The sequence below is a fragment of the Vespula vulgaris genome, chromosome 22, assembly GCF_905475345.1.
Source record: "Vespula vulgaris chromosome 22, iyVesVulg1.1, whole genome shotgun sequence".
Taxonomy (NCBI): domain Eukaryota; kingdom Metazoa; phylum Arthropoda; class Insecta; order Hymenoptera; family Vespidae; genus Vespula; species Vespula vulgaris.
This window is the reverse complement of record NC_066607.1, coordinates 3,788,809-3,808,482: the sequence shown is the minus strand read 5'-3', so window position 1 is coordinate 3,808,482 and position 19,674 is coordinate 3,788,809. Positions and strand designations below refer to the sequence as shown.

The 19,674-nt window shown below is 42.7% G+C and overlaps 1 protein-coding gene and 1 long non-coding RNA gene across 36 annotated transcripts in view; one reads left to right on the top strand and one right to left on the bottom strand.

The window, feature by feature from the left end:
- Positions 1-19,674, top strand: part of LOC127071589 (CUGBP Elav-like family member 1) — a 253,175-nt gene that overhangs the window by 40,411 nt on the left and 193,090 nt on the right. The window contains exon 1 of one of the 35 annotated variants that reach the window (XM_051011043.1): positions 4,832-7,958. The exons of the other annotated variants lie outside the window; for them this stretch is intronic. The gene's annotated coding sequence lies outside the window, so the exon portion shown is untranslated. Of the gene's footprint in view, positions 1-4,831; positions 7,959-19,674 lie in introns of those variants that run through there. 35 annotated transcript variants of the gene reach the window in all.
- The window catches only part of LOC127071595 (uncharacterized), a 205,251-nt gene continuing 196,930 nt past the window's right edge, over positions 11,354-19,674 (bottom strand). The window contains exon 4 of the long non-coding RNA XR_007785152.1: positions 11,354-13,145. This is a non-coding gene — a long non-coding RNA (uncharacterized LOC127071595). The remainder of the gene's footprint in view (positions 13,146-19,674) is intronic.

Sequence of the window (19,674 nt, the reverse complement as noted above, 5' to 3'; positions counted from 1 at the left end):
ACCGGCGTGATCGGTATCTCGTGCAACGACTTTTTAAACTCCGTGGTACGAGAAAGCAGTATCATCCGCGACGTTAGGAAAACCTTGTTTCCTTTAAAAAGAGAGAGTTACTTAAAGACAATAGTCGAGTGGCCAGCCCCTTTGCTATTTTTCCATCTTTCTCTCCTTCTTCGAAGATGTCACCTACGGAAGGTCGCAAAGAGCGAACGCAAATTTTCCGAAAGAAGAACACGAATGCGCTTTTCCTCCGCGAGTTTCCTCTTTCTCTCGACGCTCCGAGATGAGTCGAGGAAAGGATATTTGTCAACTAGAATTCACAGCCGAATCCTTCCAAAAGCTCTCTAGAAAGTTGGCTATTCTTTCTTTTAAAACGACGGTGGTATTGGTAGTACGCGAAAGTAAGATCTCAACGAGGCACGAAGTAAAAGGAAAGAGGAAACTCGAAAGGGATATCAGTGGCTCGATGCAAGCTCGCTAGTAACGCGTCGGCGTGAGACTATATCGCTCGGTCTCTGCCTCGAGAATTGTCGTTGGAGAAAAGTGCAAGAGATCCAACGAGGAGATGCGAGAGTAGTAGGCGAAAAATCTCGAGTAGGCAACCATAGACGCCCATCGTCTTAGCTCCGAAGCGTTTCCTCGACTATAATCTGGCTTGCGGAGTCTACGGGCAGAGTGGGAGGGGGGAAGACGAGAACCATAGTACATAGTTGCTCTTCGTGGTAGACACGAGCATTCTCTGCTGCAGTGCTTCACGCATGGCACGTATATACGGCACATAGCCGTGATATTGTCACATGCCTCGGGCGTAAAGCCCCAAATTGTATCGGCGTCGCGTGCTGCATGTGCGAGAGACGATTCTCTCTCTCTCTCTCTCTCTCGCGCGCGCGCGCGCCCGACGTATCCCCATCCTCCTATACACGACAAAATCGCGTCTCACTGATTTCTCTTTCTTCCTCCTGTACAACGTATACTTTTCTCCCGGATACAGCAACGAGAACAATAATATCCGACACGCTTCTGCGATTTCTTTTCTTCGGGAAAATGCAACGCGATCGGAGAATTTTATTCTTTTCTATCTCGTTACTATCGAACCGGCGTGTCCACCGATCGACAAATAGGAACGTGGCTACCCGTATTATCTATGTATGTGTGTGTATATATATATATATATATCTTGTAGTCGAAGAAAACAAAGCTTCCTCTGAGGAGCCAACTAACATCACGTCGACCGTTTCCGTTTAATATAAGAAAGACCGATGCCTGGAATTGCTTCCTATACCAACGATTTTTGGTAAAATCGACGCGGCGAATGTTCTGTAATCTCTCTTCGATATTACCCATCGAAATTAATTGGTCCGTTTTGTTTCGTTAAAGAAGATGATTAATCCTCGTATCACGCTCTCCCGATCCTTTTAATGGGTAAATGACTGAAGTCATTCATAAAATATTGCAATATGTCGAATCTATAAAGTGACCACAGCTACATGGATCCGCCGCTGATGGATGTCCGGCTTTGGTATTTCCCAATAATATGGTACTCAACATATTCCCATATGTTACCGGTATCGTCAATGCCGGTGCGTCAATAAACGGACGCACTATTATTCGGGTTAGTAAGAACGTGAGTCATCGGTTAGAATCATTAAAAAATTAAATAGAGCGTACGCAACGGCAAAGTTTTCCCGTATATGCTCGTTAAGATTTCTATTGACTTCAACGTTGAATCGGATTAAAAAAAAAATTGGCCAATTGACCCGTTCGAGTAACGATTAGCGATTGAACCGCTAAGGGCAATATCTCCCATCGAGGCAAATTCCCCGCAGCATATTTTTTTTTATCGCTCTTTAATAATCTAATAACCTAATGCTCTGCAGAATAGAACGAACTGAAAATTTGCGATAAAAAAAAAAAGTGAAAAATAGACATCAGAATCGCGTTCGATCGATCTAACGTATCCTCGGGCGTCGAAAGAAATTTGAAAATGAAATATAGCTTTTTCTTGGTTTCTGCTCAATGTCGTCGCGATCGTCCTACGGTACTTGCCATGATTCGCATTAATTAACGGCGAGAGAGACGCGCCACGTCCTGGGTGATAAGGAATGATAAAAGGGTTCTAAGAGGGATGGGGATGGGTAAGCGGGGCGAAAGGAAAAGTTTACTGTCCCGGCGACCTACTTTTCGCTCTATCGTGTTTGTTCACCGACTCGTGTCGCATTCGAAGCGTTGTTTAAAGCGACGGTCCTTTGCAAACGAACAGGGAAGGTCTTTGTGAAAGGGTTGTTATAATCGAGTATTACCGGTGTTCCACTTCTTCTTCTTCGAGTCCTCCCACTCGTTCGATGATTACCTGCTTGGCCTTTGTCTAGAGTAACGTATGAACGGGAAAGGAGTAAGAAAGAGAGAGAGAGATAGATAGATAGATAGAAGTTAATATTCATTATATATATGTCACGCGAACTTTTTTATTTAAGATCCTCGTAAAGTTAGCGAACCAAGCGCAATTATTCTGAAAAAGCTCTACGCTTCTGTTTCGTTAAAGAAAGAGAGAGAGAGAGAGAGAGGGGGAGAGAGATAGTTTTCTACTCATGAATCTGATTTCTTTGACACTTAGAAATGTACACACGAGTCGTGCGCGAATCGTATGAATAAACGATAAGGACGCATGTCAGCGTAAGTTACATGGAAACACGGAATACGTGCTTGCCCGGTATACTCGCGTTGCACTCTCGGAAAACACAATTTTCTCGAAAACACGGACCACCGATTTTTATCTTTATCTCGAGTTTCTCCACCTTTCGATTCGTTCCGTTTTCCTTCTAATTCCAGACTGGTAAGGTTTTGCGGTGAGTCTTGGAGATAAGGTTAAAAAGAAAAGAGAAATCGAGTAGCTATCCGCTAACGAATTGTTTTTTTTTTTTATATTCGTAGCAACGGTAAATAATTAAGGAAGAAATTCGAAAGACTCGTTGGTCGATCGGTAATACGCGATTAATCGAGGGAACGGACAAAGACAGTTTTAAGGATATTCTCATTGAATTTCACGTTAAATTCTCCTCTATCGTCGAAGCTAACCCACCGAGGTTGGCTCTACCTACGGAAAACCCATTCGCATTAGCATGTTATTGGGCGTTTGTTTACTTCGAGCTAATCGCCACTTCTGCCATCGATCGAGATCAGAGAGAAAGACGAATATCGAAAGAATAAAAGAAAACGTCGATCCTTTCGATTTCCTATTAAAGTTATTTCGTAGGAACAACGGTATAACTTTAACTTGATCAAATCCTACGATAAAAGTTTGGCTCGACGCGACGAGAAGAGGAGATCGGACGGGAGAGACTAAGAGAGGAAGAGAAAAGACGAGAAAATACTCTCTATCTCGAAAATCACGATCAGGGTTTAATACGCGCAGTGGCTTGGGCGATACTCCTCTATTTCGCAGTGTAGCTTCGTGAGCGACGTGACGCGGTTGAATTTGATCCTAAAAGGCAGTGTCGCGTGTCTCGGTGGTGTTAAAATCTGCGGAAAGGAAGAGGAGGACGTTGAGCAAACGAGAATGAGAGAGGGAGAGAATGAGACGAAGAGAAGGGATAGAGACGAAGAGAGACGTAGAGAGGGAAAGAGAGACCGCTGGAAGGTTTATTGGAAGGATGGAGAGTTAATTAAACGAATAAATAACGTAACAAAGCCTCGAGGGAGAGGAGAAGAGAGAATCGCGATCCTCTTTCAGAGACTCCGTACTGCAGATATATCCTGCGTTGCTTGCACCCTCCATCCCCTCCGTCCCATCCCCTTTCCATTCCATTATTCTCTCTCCGACCTTTCTCGAAGCACGCGATGTTCTGTGACGTTCCTCTCTTTCTTCTCTCTTCTTTTACCTCCTCTCCTTGTTACTATTGCGTTTTTCTTCTACTCTTCCTCTTACTTTCTTACCTCGGACTCGACTCGTTTCGCTTCGTCTCCTCTCCGATCTCTCGAAGCCACGTTGATCTTTTGCGTACGTATTGCGAGACTGCTCGCGTTTCTTCTCCTTTTTCTTCCTCTTCTTCCTCCTTCTCTTTCTCTGGACCAAGCAGATGCTCCGGAAAATTAATTAAAACCTCTCTCTACCTCGCCGACGATTTATTATTTGCCATCGAGACATAATCCTCGAGAGGACACCTTTGCCATCGAATATTTCTTCTTATTGTTCGGTCCGTGCGAAAAGAAAAACATTATACTCGTAATACCGTAAATCATCGTCGAATAAAGAACGTCTTGTAGGCTCTCGCATTTTCCTCCCATGTTTTCTTATACTCCCAGATGGTTGAATTTTATCGGATACGCGAACGTTACGATATTACAATTATTTCTCATTTCGATAAAAATCGAATCGACTTTGTAAACATCGATGATCGTAAATGCGCGTGAATGAAAGAGAGAGGGGGGTGGAAGGAAAGATAATATCGATCGATAAAAATATTTTAGTTGCGTTTCGAACGACGAACTCGCTTAATTACATCTCGCAATTGCTTGCGCCGACGTTAATAACAATCGCTGAAACGTCGGAGTTTCAATAATTCATAGGAAGCGTTGATCGGTCGTAAATAGTAAGTAAATATAATGGTTTCTCGGTACTTAACATTCAAGGAGGACATTCGTATACGACGTAATCGGGGAAGGAACGAAAGAAAATAACAATGGAATCGTAAGGCTTATGAATAATGGAGAGAGTACGGAGCGAACGAGACCAACGATAAAATCTTTTCTTTCCTTTCTTTTTTTCTCTTCCTTTATTCTCTTTTTCTTTTTTTCTTGTCTTTTCTTTTTTTCTTTTTTTTTTTTTAAATACAATCGAGCAACAAAAAGCTCGATCCGTGTATGGAAGTGGACTTTTGCCGTGCGTTTGTAGTCCAAAGAGCGAGAGCGAGAGTGAGATAAAACGAAAAGGGTTCGCGAGCACGCAATTGTCGAAACCGCAAATCAGTGGTCTTTCTCTACTTCCGAGTATCATGACGTACCGCAGGGGTTCATAAAAATCTACGATTGCTAGCTGTGTCTCCCTAATTTTCAACGCCGCGGTAAGGCTTCGATCAATTCTTTCGATCGCAGGTAACCACGAAGATTTACGTTTTACGACCAACATAAGATTTAGATCTGACAGACTTCCCTCGAATTTAGCTCGACGATCTTGATGAAATAATCGAAGGTGAAGGTAAAATGATATCAATATCGCGATTCTCTATCTCGAGAGATTATCCACGTTGATAGGTTGGGTCGACTACGTTTAAAATACGAGATACGAGTTGATTCGAGTAATGTTATTCTATAGGATAAGATCTATCGATTATTTGTGTGTAGATACTTAGATCGTGTAGATTTTTTTTTTGGAAACGTTATTGCCTTCGTTTCCGATGATATCGCGAATATGTTACTTTCGATACAAATTTCCAATTTTTGCAAATGCGATTGTTACTAGAGTACTATTGCCGAAAAATCAAAATGTAGGTATAGGAAAACCACCGAATCGACGGAACAACGACATAAATCATCGTTTTTATCAGTCTTATCCAGTCTGTATTTTCGTTTTATCTATCGAGTTAACTGCCCATTCGTTAAAAACGAAAAAAAAGGGAAACGGAAAACAATGCTCTATTCGACTACGTGAAACGAGTGATTGGGTGTTCAACATAGAGAGTATCGCGAAAAATACTGCCTGCCCAGGTGAACGGTCTGACAAATACTGCCAATTTATTTGCTACGTCCACCGGGATAACGTAAAAATCATTGTCGGTTTACTTAACGCTCGCGCGCGAAATAGGTACTTGCGTTTACATATCCAACGTTGTTCTCCACGCTTCGTTCTCTTTGAACGTCACTGATTTTAACTCTCGAAAGTGACATGTAATTTCTTGAATATGGAAACGGATTAACGATTAATATCGCAATTATTCGATAGATTTTTTTTTTACATCGACAAATATTTCTTCCTTTCGTCGGAACGATGATAAAACTTCAATGTTATCCAATCGTTGGAATGTTTACTAAATAAACTCGTGCCGAGCGTATCATCGTCGTTTTTTAAACGGAGCTATTGTAAAAATGTCGATAAATAAAATCTCGCGGACGAATTTGAAATAATGGTCGAAACACGCGGTGGTCGAAATTGTAATTAACGCGATAACCGAGAACATACGTGGTGGTCGCGTTTTCCCAAAGTACTTACGCTTGAAGCGCTCTCGAGCCCCAGGAAAAGAGGATTTGTCCGGCTGGCCGGATTTCCAACCATGTTTCAAACAAAGAGTATCGAGTTGCGCGATGCGTGAAACAAGGTCACATGTAGAATCTAAACGTGTACACGTATATGTCTATATTCTAAGCTACGTGCTCGAGAATAACTCGGGCTTCTTCTACATATTTCCTACATATTTCATACATCGCGACTTTGTTTCGTCGATCAAGACGTTTCTATGAATCGCAGTGGAACTGGTAAAACGATTTGTCAATGAACGCGAATGTTTCGTGGATTTGTTTCGACGCAAGGAATGGTGATTTTTAAAACGCATGCATTTGATCAAAACAACGGATATGTCATTAGCGCGGTAATTCGAATATGGAGGTAAAAGTCATTCGTATCGATCAGCTGTTATTAGTTTTATACGGTCAATTTCAGCGAAACAAAATGCGTTCGACTCTTCCCGCGAGACAAAGTCGCTCGGTCGGACGATGGAGAATCGACGAGATGACAAGCGCGCTTATTCGCAAAGGATAGAAACGTGCGCTATAGTTCGATAGGGATAGGGTGGACGGTTGTGTGCGAAAGGATTCGAGGCATAAAAAAGAGACGCCGAAACGCAAAAGAACGCAGAAACGTGAACGAATAGTTGGAGCGTATTCGGGCTCACGAACGAATGTGCATTCAGCTGGATTCCAACGTAGAAGCTATTCGACGAGAGAGAGAGTCGAACTATTTCGTTGCGTCGGACCTATGGGAATTTTATAGGCAAAGGATAGAAAACTCCGACCGACAAAGGATGGTAGAATATTTTATACGATTTTATTTTATTACATGCCTTTCGTTCATTCGGTAGGATCATAAAAAATTTCTTCAAACTCTGATAAATTTTGATACGAACGAATAAAGCAATAAGAATCATTCGTTTCGAAGATGTTGCACATTCTAATATTTACGATTTGTCTATCGAGTTACGAGACATATTTCTATACCATTCGCTCGTTTATCTCCAACGAGCGGCTCGAGGTTTCTCGGTAGGAACATTCGATACTATCTTTAATTTATCTAACTTCTCATTACTGCAACGATCGAGACACATGTAACATCGCCTTGGACGAAGTCCAGACTTTAATTCGCTCTTGACTTTCGTATCGATAACATCCGTATCTCAATTATCTCTTACGAGGATATACTCTTATTCGATTTTCGTCGTATCGTACTTCGATTATCCAACGAATATATATATATATCTATCTATCGTGGAATTGTTATCGCAATGATCCGTTATCGATTCGTTTCGTGTGCGTTAAGAAACAATTAGTCGAAGAACGTGCACTTTCGTCGCCGATTAAACTGGCACACGTTACGCGTATTACGCTTTGCTCCGAAGCTTTCTAGTTATAATTGCAGGCAAAGTACTTCTGTCTGTGCGCGCGCGTCTGCGTACGTGTGTGCGCGAGAGAAATAAATTTAGTTCAAGTATAGAACAAGCGTACTCGAGAAGATCATTAAATTCTAATGACAAGATGCGATATAATTGAAGCAAATAAGACGAGAAGAGTCGAATATTCGAAAGAAACTTGAAGATCTTCGTACATCGATACGAATTTCCTGTTCGTGTTTATAAGGTGTAACGCACGTGCGAAAGGCGTTGTTATCATCGCGTTCGTAAATGTTCCTATAATAACGTCACGACACGAACTTATGCTACCACGATCGAAGGTGGTAACGTTGGACCAACTTCCGGGTATGTAATATGTACGTACGTGCACCTAGTCATTACTCGATAATACCTATCTACGTCGCATCCCTGGATGGAAAGGCGGTGTTACGTGTTGATAGATTACAATACGAGACAACTCGATCGACGACGGCGATCGTCAAATTATTTTTCCCATAGAGGATCACGTTAAAAATTTTGCATTTTTGTTTACGTACGAATGTAGAAAATACGATCGGAAAATTTCTAATATACTTCCCGCGCGTATGAAATATACAAATATGTATCGTTTTTCATAGAAAATAAATATTAATATTCGACGTTGCGCGTAAAATTTTTATGTATCATCGCGTATGAATTTTTTTTTTGAAAAATCGTTTTCACTTGGGAGAGCGGACAACCTATCGCAGTTCGAAAAGCACCGCCATATAAACATTAGAAACGTTCGGTAGTCCCCGCGTGTTGCTATAGTAAAAATAGAGAAACGATATTGTAGTCGATCGATCTCCGATTGTGTAGAAATGTTTGACAATTTTCAAAGCGATTTAACGAAAGAGATAGAAAAAAAAAAAGAAAAAACAGAAACGAGCAAACGTCAATTTAATGTCATCAACAGAATGAAATCATTACTGATTCAACGAACTCGTCGGTCTATTTGCTTTATCATCTCGGAATAAAATCGACTATTATCTGAAAGCAGGATGAATTTAACAGCGGTTAGTTGTCTATCATCGATCCTACTATCGCCTAAATTTCGAGCGGTCGAAAAGTCCGAACGATGAAAAATCACCTATCGCTCGAGTCGCGCGCCTGATATTTTTCTTGATACATACATATCCAACGTACACAAATATATCTCGCGACGTTTCACGGAACCTAATTTATCGTTTTGGTCGTACATTTTTACGACAGCACCTGATGGTGGATACATAACACGTACGTATGTACATATTTAAATATACGTATTCGTGCGAGTAAACTTTGCAAACGTAGTAATAAATAATTAGGATAGTGCGAAAAGATCGGCGATAATAACGATAGAGCTTTGTAAATCATCGAGTAAATCGTTCGTTCGTTATCACCGGGAGCTCCATCTATACGTTTGTGACCATTCTAATTTATCTCGTTTAAAGCGTAACGAACGGTATATAACGAGGATGAAAACTATTATTTCCATCTGCAGAATATCGATTTCCATGGAAAATTTATCATTCGACAAAATTGACGGCGTTAGTCCGCGTTTAGAATTTAATAAGAAGGTTAGCCCATTATTTCCATCAACGGGATATCGACTTAAAAGCGGCAAAGCGTTAGCTCGTGCCACGGTTGGCGCGAGTGTCGAATGGTACGCGTTGCTCCGAATCTGTGTGCATAGTCGTGCATACGATGTTCGCGAAGAAAGAACATTTGAATCGTTTCTCCGAGAAAATACATTATACTCGTTTGTGCAAAATAAAGCGTTAATTTTCTTTTACACTGGTACATTATTTAAAAAACATAAGAGAAAGAAACTTTGTAATACTCGAAGGAAATAAGGAGAACAAGAGTAAACTCGAGTGTTTTGCTCGGGTAAATCGTCTTTCTACGGACAGCGCTAGCCAGCTATTTCCGATGAAAATAAGGAGTCGTGAGTCACACGAGAGTCGCGAGGAATACCAGCCGGCCTGTTAAACAAGCTTCGTCTCTGTCCCTCTTTTCTCTCCTCCCCCTCGGACTTGGCTGTGTCTTTCTGCCAGACCGTGTTTCTCTACTCGTTTCTCTTTTTCGTCTTTTCTCTCCCCCTCTCTCCCTCTCTCCCTCTCTCCCTCTCTCCCTCTCTCCCTCTCTTTCGCTCTCTACGTACAGCGCTCTACGAGAGTATGTTTAGATTTCGGAATATGCGAGTCATCCCTACCATTCCCTTTCAAAACTTAGCGTGCCGCTACTACTGGGCTAGTGTCAAATTACCACTTTCATGCACGCTACGCGCGAACGAGCTGACCGTAATCATCCACCGGTGCGTGTATAAATAAGGTCGTACTATATTTCCTACCTTTTAAGGATAAACCTTTTGTTCGTTTATTTCCTGTACGTTTAATCGCTTACGTTGCAATTGCCTTAAATAAATCTGACTCTGCAATTCTACGAAGCAACAAAAACGAAACGGACTTTTCCTAAACTTTCATAGTTATATTTCGACTGTATATGGATTAAATTCGATGTTTGAATCTTCTGTAAAAAAATATTCGCGTTGGGGATAAAAAATATTATATATAAAAAAAAAAAATAACAAATAAAAAAAAATAAAAAAGAAAGGAAACAGACGAAGGCCATTGTACATAAAATAGAAAGTTTAACTAACAACGAACTAGGAACGCAACTACATACATAGCTCCGAGCATCGAAACGATAACGCGCATACAAACACGAGTTTGCGTAGTGAGCTTGAAAGGGTGAAAGAGAGCGCGGCTAGCTGATACTACGTCCCCTCGGTGCATCGATCATGCTCGCGTCCGTGGCATCCGTTCGTGTGGTTTTCTCGTTGTTGGTTCCATAGTCTCGTCGTCGTCGGGACAAGGTAAAAAGCGAGAGGATTTCTCGACTCGTCGAAAGGAATCATCGAAAAGAGGATTTTCATCGACGTGAATTCAGCTCGCCAAATCGTTCGTCTCGAATGACTTAACTTTCGTTTCTTCGCTAGCTCCTCTCTCTCTCTCTCCCCCCTTTTCTCTCTCTCTCGCTCGTTTTTTTTTCTTTCTTTTTCTATCCGGCTCTTTCGCACGAACGATATTTTCGGCACGTTTGCGAATCCCGCAGCATAGGTACCGAGGGAATTCGGATCATCGTAAAGCCGACTAGTACATAAAATCGTTCTGTCGTCCTCCCACGATTCTCGCCAAGTTTCGCGACATCACTTTTATTCTCTCTTAACCGTTTCTTCGCTCGGGTTCGATCGTGAGAACGCGCCATCCTCTCGTAAACACGCTGCATCACCGTCGTCGATCGTCTGCGTCATCTGCGCCGTCGTCGTCGTCGTCGTCGACGACTTCGTCTGCATCGTCTACGTCGCCGTTCCCCATGGCGTAATACCGGGGGAGAAGGAAAATAGAAATTCCACCGATTTCCACGTCGTATTACGATCGCTTGGAAAAGTACTTACGCGACGCGTTCTCCTCTCGGAAATGTAGAATTTCTTGAGAGCTACCTGCCGGACGTACATATGTATTTAGAGGTACGTACTTACTTGACAAATATTTGCCCGATGGTATGCTACCTTTTCCCAACGAGTCTCATTACCAAGCCTTCCGTAAAATTACATTCAAGAGGAAACGATCGTCGGGTTATTATTTTCCGAAACGTTTATGAAACTACGTACATATGCATTTATCTCGCAACGATGCGTGGGTGGATCAGTTCGATTAAAAAAAAAAACGCAAAGAGAGGGAAGGAGAGAGAGAGAGAAAGAGAGGAAAAAGAAACATAAAGTAGAAAAAAAAACAATAAAACGAAAAAGTAGAAAAGTCTGTGGCGCGGAAAAATAGTAGCGCATTGGGAAAAAATGGGAAGGTAGCGATCCGTAGGGCGAACATTCGAATTTTTCAAATGTCACGCGACACCGGTAAAAAATTCGAAATAAAAACGATGCACGCACGATCGCGCGAGAAACGACGATCGTTTCCGGGATTTGCGTTGGGAAAGCGTTTGCTCCCCTCGGCCATCCTTTTCTATCTTCACGGCCCTTTTTTGCAACTCGCAAAACTGTTCTCCTCTCGCCGTTAGGATCGTTCTCTCTCCGTCTTTCTCTCAGACTGCCACTCGAAATGGGTCAAGAGGACAACGCAACCGTTGCTATTATAACGCCGTTTCGTCGCTCTAATCATTTGTAGTTGAAGCCCGGCCAAGTTTCGATATATCACGGAGCATCTCAATGAGGTGTAACGGTGCAACGTGTACTGCCAAACTGGAGCGGCTGCGCCACTGCGTTAGCTTAATTAAGAATTAATAGCGCGCTCTTCGAAAACAAATTAGCATATATCTCAACCATGGGTTTCACCCTCGCCCACGCTATTTTATTCCTCTATCTGTCTTTGTCTGTCTCTCTCTCTCTCTCTCTCTCTCTCTCTCTCTCTCGCTCTCGCTCTCGCTCTCGCTCTCGCTCTCGCTCTGCCTGCGTGTCCTCGTTCCTTCTCCTACCATAACGAAAAGCATATTCAAATTCGGTCTCGTGTACGTGTCAACGACGATCGAGCGGTTATCGATGAAGCCACGCGGGCCCTCGGTCGCATTCAACGTTTGCGAAACACCGCAAAGCCATTTAATTCTTCGTGACCATAAATATCACTCGAGAATATTAATTGCCCGATGCTGGAGTTAATACGATATCGAAAATCTACAGCTGCGCCGGTAGCCAACGCGAATGTCGCCCACTAATTGTTTCTCAGTGCTACGTGCGTTACGATCGCGTTGCTTTGCTCACCGTTATCGAGAAACCTTTTCTTTCCCTTTCCCTTTCCTTTTCCTTCTTTCTTAATTCTCTTCCCTTAGAACGCGGCGAAAAGTACCAACGTCGACTGTTTCTAATTCGATCGTATTATCGGACTTTCGACATATGGTCGTTAACCCTTATAAAAGTCCTTCGATAAATATCCTACAATCGGTGGACAAGTAACGTTTATGGTCTCGTAGTCCGCGATCAAGGACACCACCGTATAAAGGAGAAGAGGTTATAGGTAGCTAGATTCGTATCTTTCACGTTTTGGAGAAAAACCGATCGAGCTAGTAATTGATCGATTTCGGATAAAATCGAGTATCGAACTTGGAACTGTAAAATTCGAACAATAAAACGATAGCCTTCCTTGCATTTCACGGAGTTTTATCACGCGGTACGTTTACGTTCTCTCGAAGTCATATGTTATTAATTTTCGCTCGGTTCCGCGAGAAGAATTATATTGCCTCGTAAAATGAAATTAAGAACGAAGGATGAGACGTACGAGTCGCAAATGTTTAAATCTCGTTTCTAGGTTTACGACACGAGGGTGTTCGTAGTCTGGCGTTATGTTTAGATCTACTTACCGATACTCGAAACTCGACTCTTCTTCCCTTCCTTCCTTTCTTCCTTCTTTCTTTCGTTTTCTCTTTCGACCTTCGACTCGAGGTGGAAGGCTCGTTGTTTCGTCGGCTCGTCCCACGAAGATTCGTCATAACCGATCGAGAACTCGCGGTTACAAGTTTCTTCTGAAAATGATCCAAGCGCAAAAACGTTGCGTATCAGTAAACAGAAAAGTTTCGAGAAATGCGCGGGGAAAATGTGTGTCAACGTTTCGCTTAAAACTTCGATCAGAAATAACGATTGAGAGGATTCAGTTTCTGTTCTGTTCTATTCTGTTTTATTCCGTTCCACTTTATTCTATTCTGTTCTATTCTATTCTGTTCTATTCTATCCTATTCTATCCTATTTTATCCTATTCTATTTTCTCCTATTCTATTCTATTCTATTCTGTCCTATTTCGTCCCGTTCCATTCTCTATGTCAATTTTTCGTAAACCATTCTTATCATTACTACGAGAGAAAAGAAAACGTGTCTATCTGTCGAGTTAGGGATCGATGCCCTTCGACCCTGATTTCGATAAAGCCAAAAAGCACGTGCTTCGCCGGAGTCGGATAAAGTGGCAAAATTGTAGGGTGCTCCTCCTGGTCGATGTCTCATTTCGCTGCACCTTGGAGCGACCCGCAGCTTTTTCATTATCGCCGGTACGGATGGAAAGGGGAGGTGGAGGAAAGATAGAGGGTGAAAACGGCGAACGAGGGTGAATTCGACGTAAGGAAGCTTGCCTTTTCACAAAAGTCTCGTGTTTTCGTTGTCGCTGTTTCTCTTCTTCCTTTTTCTTCTTCTCCTTCTTCCTCTTCTTCTTCCTCACTTACGAAATTAAGAAGCAGTTCGTCACGAGGAACGTCCGAGGGTGGCCAAATGAGGGCAGAGAAGGAAGGGAAGGAACGTTTTTCTATGAGAAGCAATTCGTTGCAGGCTCGACGAGTGTCGCTGCTCTTACAGCTCGATCTCCTTCGTCTCTTCTCTCTCCGTTCTTTTCCCGACTCGCTCGTTGAGTCAAATAAAAGAAAATCTTTCTCCTTTTTCTTTTTCTCGTCCGTTTTTCCCCCCTTTTTTTATCTTGTTTCCGCGTCGTCTCTGTTTCTCTCTTCTGCTTCATTTGCAGCGTTTGTCCGCTTCGTTGCTATCAAAACCAACGACCCTACCACCGGCATCACCGGGCTCGTAAAGTTATTTTAATTTGGCAACTGCAAAATGGACTGGAAGATACGCCCTGTGTACGCGATACCGCGATTAAAACGCGTCCAATAATACAGTAGCCGGGCATTTATGATTCCGTCGATCTAAATAAACGTGTCGAATTGGTCGTTGCAACGTAAAACACGAGGCCATCGAGAACGGAAAGGATCGGGAGGAGACTTTACAAATTTTCGAGGATCGAGCCAGTTTTGGCTTTCGAATTTATACTCGATCGTTTTGGCAACGATTAATGCTACTACACGTTCTCGTTCGTCCATTCGTTCTCTCTTTCGTTTCCATCGCTATCTTCGAAAATTATAGACATCGATAGATTCGTGCGAATTTCATTGTCCGTTCCTCCATTCTCCCCTTTCTCTATCTCTTCCTAATTCTGTTTTCACAGTGACATCTTTTATGGAGACTATAACGATTTGAAAAATGACGAGAGATAGCTCGCGATACGATAGTTCACGTACATCCATGAAGATCGAAATTCCTTTGTCGCGTTACAGCCGTCGAGATTGGTTAAAAACGATTGGTCCTTCTCGATTCGTTTGGAAATTTCACTTTCAGAGTAGCGTGTGGGAAACCGATCGCGTGCCTCTAATTGTTCTCTACGATGTACTTCGCTATAAATTATTGTCAGACTGCTCGTCTCTACCGTCTTTCGTAAGGTTGCCTTGAGCTTTCAGACCGGTATTAACGTCGGAAGCTCACAATCGATTCTTATACTTGGAGAGTTTTTGAGAAAGAAAGGAAGAAAGAGAGAGCGAGATCTTCGCGTGTCCGTTCAAATACGATTTGTCGTAACGCTTTAGAATTTATCTTTCGACGAGCTGCGCCTTTTTCTTCTCTCCTGCTCTCCCTCCCTCCCTCCCTCCCACCCTCTCTCTCTCTCTCTCTCTCTCTCTCTCTCTGTTCTTCATTGTATTATGTTTTAAAAGCTTGAAAAAAGCTCTTCACAGAAGAAGCGGAGACTCGAATGTGTTCCTAAACGTTTCTTTTCTCTCTCTCTCTTTCCTGTCTACGTTTTTCTTTCTCTATCTATCTCCGTTTCCCCTTCTTCCTCTCTCTATCGCTCTCTTTCTCGCTGAGGGAACCCTTTGACGCGTCCTTCAAATGGAATGCATAATTTCTCGACAATCTTTTAAATCGTTTAATCCCCCTTTGCTCTGTGAATGTTAAAAACTCTCTTTCTGCGCGGAAAATGGTAATGTGAATGGCGAAGGAAGAAACGTTTCAGAGGAGAAAATTCTACGGGGTTAAAACGCGCGTCTCCTAGACGAGAAGCAAAACTCGCAGCTCCAATTTCCGGAATTATCCACGGAGTGCCGTGCCCCGTGCCGCGAAACCTCGAATTTGTGGCGAAATTTAGGCCGGATATGAGAATCTCCAGGACAATGTACCTTCTTACTTCTGTTCTTTTTTCTCTCCCCCCCACCCATCTCTCTTTACTTCTGGCGTATCGAAATCGAAAACTGAATTGCATCAACGATGCACGCTCAATGCTTCTTTCGTTCGTATCGTGTGGAAGCAACGATCGAATAATTTCGAGTGAAGAGAAATAGAAACGTTTGTTTCGTTGCAACGTACGCAAAGTAATAAACGCGAATGCGATATAATTCATCGCGCGTCGTACTTTGGACAACGAGATAGCGAATACGTCGCGTAGACGAGGAAAGATCGAAGAAAAGTAGAAACGGTGTGAACTTTCGGTGTTTACAACGGAATACGTGCGACTATCTTATAGACGTAGTTCTATTTTCCATATTTCTTTCTTTTATTCTCTCTCTTCCGCGCGCGCGATGCGATGCGATGCGATGCAATGCGATGCGATGCGATGCGATGCGATGCGATGTGTGCGGAACAAAAGAGAAGACGAATATTTAGTCGTGAGGTGGAAGAGCACGCGTGCGCTCTTGTTTACGCGATTCGTTTTACGATGGATATGAGCGTCTCGCATTCCGCACGAACTCTGTGTTCCTCTCATCCTCTCTTTATATTTCTAGTTTTCCATCTCGGCCAACGCTCGACGACGGAGTTTAACTCTACAAATCTCTATTTTCTGTCGGCCGAGATGGAACGAATTTAAACTCGCGTAATATAAAGAGCAGCGAGTGCGTGTGTAGTTAGCTACGTAGCCTACGTACGTGTGCATAAGAACGGGTACACATGGAAAAAGTCGAGCGCGCTCTATTAGCTCCCCTTATCAAAATGCACGACCCGACTAAAACTGCAATTTCTATGGAGCTGACGAAGGTGCGTTGCGATGCCAGGACCAAAGTGCAACGAAAACATTTCGTGAAATTATTTTCGACAATCGCTCTCCCCCCTCCCTCTCTCTCGGTATCGCCGGCAACTAAGTTCGAAAAACTCCGTCAATCGCAACGTTTGCTCGATCGACGGGAACCTTTCTAGACTATTATTTCCATCCATTCGACGTTCCATTCCTTTTCCAGACATTTTCCAAATAGTACGCTCTGGATGCCATCCTCGAACGTTAGTTTTCATAGTTTAGTACGGAAAGGAACGTCGTGGTTGCACTCAAGGCATCTCTACGAGACGTCTCGACGTTCCTATTGAATGTATAATTCAAATTTCGTCGTATGAATAATGTGCAATGATGTACGGGACCGGCAGCGATAGGGGTGAGAGACGTAGGAACGTTTGCAGGGTGCGCGAAACACAGAGAAAGAGAGGGAGGGAGAGCTTTGCCTTGCCGCGAGTGTAACGCAATAAATAATAGACGCAGGGTCGTCCGTTTCTCTGTCTTCCCTCGGCAACTTCCCAGCGCGTCCCATCGCTGAAATATTCAATGGTAGTAATGGCCTGAAACTCGTTGCTACCCGCAGATCCACCTGTCGTTTGGGCACCAGATTCACGTCGGTTTTCGATTCTATACGTCTCATCCTTTCTCTCCTCTCTGCGCTCTCTTTCCCTCCCTCGGCATCGTTCGATCGTTATACTCGATTTGGTCGCGTCAATCGTCCTGTCACTTTTATCCATCCTGTAGGTCTTCCGATATTATCGTTAAAACGCACAAAAGCAATAAGAATCGTTTCGCGAACGAACGCGTTGCGTCAAGACGCTTTTATTTTTACTTATTAATTCGAATCAAAAACGAATGCGATCGCAGGCCGAACTTTTTAAGGGAAAGAACGAGAGGGAGGGAAGACGAAATTCTTTTTTATTCCGCGTCGAGGAAAAGAGCCGTGAAAGGGACAACGATTAAACGACTTTCGAATTAATTTATCAGCCGGTAAATTGGCGAACTTTGCCTTTCCTATGCTCGAGAAAATTCTCGTCTCGTCGGCGAAAAGAAAGCGCAACCCCGTGTGTTTTCTCTTTCTTCCTTCTTGACTCCGCTGGAGGAAATAATCGAGTTAATATCGCTGCAGCGTGCAACGCAGATTGAAAAACTTTGGCTTCGCGCGATTAATTTCGTCGCGAATAATTTGTACAATTTTCGGCGGGTATGCGAAACAATGTCGATCGAACGAAACGACGACGGATATCTTACAATTTCGACGAAGAAAGAGAGAGAGGGAGGGAGAAAGTAAAATTTTCAAACTCTATGAAAGATAACGAAGATAGATAATCTCGAAAGAGTGGCGTGTCTGCAAGCACGAGAAAATGAGAAAGAAATAGAGTGAAAGGGAGAGGGAAAGATCGATAAGCTTTCTTCGATAGCGTTTGCGTACGTACTGTAAGACTTTGCAGTCAAAGTTTCTCTTCGAAATCTTTTCTTTTCGGCGTCGAACTTTACGATTACCGCTCTCACTTCGAGCGAACCACGCGACTTTGCCTTTAAATTTGTAGGAAAAAGTCCGCACCTCGAATCGATGGTCACCCAACTTTCGTGCGTTCCTTCGACGTCGGCCTTAATCTCGATGAGTGCACTACGAAGAAAAAGCAGAGAAAAAGAGGAGAAAAGAAGGAGAATTACTCGGGAGCAGAGAATTAATCGAGAGTCTTTCAACTAATTCGTTCGCGAGTCACTTAACCTTAGACGCTTTTACGAACGACGAAGATATTTGGCCTTGTTTGCGATCTACTTGGCACTAATCTATTCGCGTCAATTTGACGAACGTCTCGAAGCATCTTGAATCGATCTCTAGAGAAACGTGTCCGTCACGATCGATCGATCGCTTTCGATGATTTACAAGCGTCTATATAACGAAGACGTGACTTATTCGTCGATGATACATCTCTTGGCAAAACTATTTTATACAACGGATATAGCATATAACGTTATCATTGATAATTGCGATTAGTTGATTCAACGATCGAAAAAGGAAAGAAATAGGTAGATTTCGATGATAAATAAACGCGAAACGTCGTTACAATAGAAAGCAACGGTCCCCTTCCGTTCGTAGGTGACAGTGATAGAACTGCCTGACCGTGCCACCCTTGTCTCGCTACAAAGGATAGATATAAGCTCGTAAAATATGGCAGGGATCATTAAAGTAGTATTTTCCGGGCAAATCGATTTACGATTACGAAGTCGTCTGTTTTATTCATCCGACGACGAAAAACGATCGTGGCTGGGTGGCGGGATGGCAAGCACGAAAAAGTGAGGTCGACCACTCGTTTTCGAAATAAAACGACCTTATACGACGTTCAAGGAAATGCCAGTTTTCTTTTTTATTCGTCGTAAAAATCGATCAGTGCGGAAAAGAGAGAAAAAAGAAAAGAAGTAGAAGATGCCTTTCACACGAATAATTTTCAAATCGTCCAAGTTTGTCCTTTGACGATTTTTCGTTTAATTATAAAGTTCGCCTTAAAAAAAAAAAAAAATAAAAAAAATTCAACCTAGTTTTTGCAAATAACGAAGCTCCAAATGGCACGACGAAATCAATTCGATCTTGACCTATTTCGAAACTTTCTTCAAAGTTTAATTCCAATGGGTAGCAAAGGGAAAAACAAGGTAAATATGTTCGAGATATATAAACGAAGGATATTCACGTTACGACACGCGTACAAGCACAAATATTTCGTGATATTTCAATAAATTAGTTTTTATTCGTCTGATAAGTAACATTTTCATCGACATGAATCGACATTACGGAAATCCAATGATCTACCTTTGCAGGCCGATTAGAAAAATAAGGTCGTGCGATACTACAATGACACACCAACTCGCGTAGCAGACGAACGTAACGGCAAACGAGAGAATCTGTGCGCAAAGATCGATCGAGCGAAAAACATACGTGATCTTTCGCGAAAGTTTAACGTTTGATATGCGAACGATCGTCGTCCATAGCGGAAGGCAAGACCCACGGCGATGATCGAACGAGACGAACGAATCAAAGGTACGTCGTAAGTACATACACGCGTACGTATGTACCAAAGCGTGATTGGCGTACAGCCAGTTGGCCATATAATTGAACATCGCGTTCCCCTTGGCTTGCTCCAGTGTCGTTCGCCGTTTAAGCGAGACTCGCACGGCACATAAATCAGGACAATTAGTTTGCC